We start from the raw sequence: 1,883 nt of genomic DNA, 5'->3' as shown, positions 1-1,883 counted from the left end.
ACGGCTCGCCAGCCACGTGGCGTATATGAGGAGGGCTCGCCATCCGCGATGCGTAGTAAGGCTCGCCAGCCATGGGGCGTAAATGAGGAGAGCTCGCTAGCCACGATGCGTAGTAAGGCTCGCCAGCCGTGGGTTGTATATGAGGAGGGCTCGCCAGCCACGATGCGTAGTACTGTTTGCCAGCCATGTGGCATATATGAGGATGGCTCGCCAGCCGCGATACGTAGTACAACTCGCCAACCATAAGAAGGAGTTATACCTGAGGCATTTTCGGATATGTCCTCGCATGTTTACGGACAAAGGCTAGCCAGCTGTGGTGCGTATATGAGGAGGGCTCACCAGCCGCGATGCGTAGTAAGGCTCGCCAGCCATGGGGCATATATGAGGAGGGCTCGCCAGCCGCGATGCGTAGTAAGGCTCGCCTGCTGTGGGGCATATATGAAGAGGGCTCACAAGCCGCGATGCGTAGTAAGGCTTGCCAGCCATGGGGCGTACTTGAGGAGGGCTCGCCAGCTGTGATACGTAGTAAGGCTCGCCAGCCATGGGGCGTATATGAGCAGGGCTCGCCAGCCGCGATGCGTAGTAAGGCTCGCCAGCCATGGGGCGTATATGAGGAGGGCTCGACAGCCGCGATGCGTAGTAAGGTTCGCTAGCCATGGGGCGTATATAAGGAAGGCTCGCCAGCCGCGATGCATAGTAAGGCTCGCCAACTCTGGGGAGTATATGAGGAGGGCTCGCCAGCAGCGATGCGTAGTAAGGGTCACCAGCCATGAGGCGTATATGAGGAGGGCTCGCCAGCCGCGATGCGTTGTAAAGCTCGCCAGCCATGGGGCGTATATAAGGAGGGATCGCCAGCCGCGATGCTTAGTAAGGCTCGCCTACCATGGGGTGTATATTAGGAGCGCTCGCTAGCTGCGATGCGTAGTAAGGCTCGCTAGCCATAGGGCGTATATAAAGAGGGCTCGCCAGCCGCGATGCGTAGTAAGGCTCACCAGCCATTGGGCGTATATGAGGAGGGCTCGCCAGCCGCGATGCGTAGTAAAGCTCGCCAGCCATAGGGCGTATATGAGGAGGGCTCGCCAGCCGCGATGCATAGTAAGGCTCGCCAGCCATAGGGCGTACATGAGGAGAGCTCGCCAGCCACGATGCTTAGTAAGGCTCGCCTACCATGGGGTGTATATGAGGAGCGCTCGCCAGCCGCGATGCATAGTACGGCTCGCCAGCCATGTGGAATATATGAGGATAGCTCGCCAGCCGCGATACGTAGTACGGCTCGCCAACCATAAGAAGGAGTTATACCTAAGGTATTTTCGGATATGTCCTCGCATGTTTGCGGACAAAGGCTCGCCAGCTGTGGTGCGTATATAAGGAGGGCTCACCAGCCGCGATGCGTAGTAAGGCTCGCCAGCCATGGGGCTTATATAAGGAGGGCTCGCCAGCCGCGATGCGTAGTAAGGCTCGCCTGCCATTGGGCGTATGTGAAGAGCGCTCACCAGCCGCAATGCGTAGTAAGGCTCGCCAGCCATGGGACGTACTTGAGGAGGGCTCGCCAGTTGCGATGCGTAGTAAGGCTCGCAAGCCATGGGGCGTATATGAGGAGGGCTCGCCAGCCGCGATGCGTAGTAAGGCTCGCCAACCATGGGGCGTATATGAGGAGGGCTCGCCAGCCGCGATGCGTAGTAAGGCTCGCCAGCCATGGGGCGTATGTGAAGAGCGCTCACCAGCCGCAATGCGTAGTAAGGCTCGCCAGCCATGGGACGTACTTGAGGAGGGCTCGCCAGTTGCGATGCGTAGTAAGGCTCGCAAGCCATGGGGCGTATATGAGGATGGTTCGCCAGCCGCGATGCGTAGTAAGGCTCGCCAACTATAGGGAGTATATGAGC

This window comes from Silene latifolia, chromosome Y (assembly GCF_048544455.1).
Source record: "Silene latifolia isolate original U9 population chromosome Y, ASM4854445v1, whole genome shotgun sequence".
Taxonomy (NCBI): Eukaryota; Viridiplantae; Streptophyta; class Magnoliopsida; order Caryophyllales; family Caryophyllaceae; genus Silene; species Silene latifolia.
The sequence above is the reverse complement of the archived record's forward strand: the minus strand, read 5'-3'. Positions refer to the sequence as shown.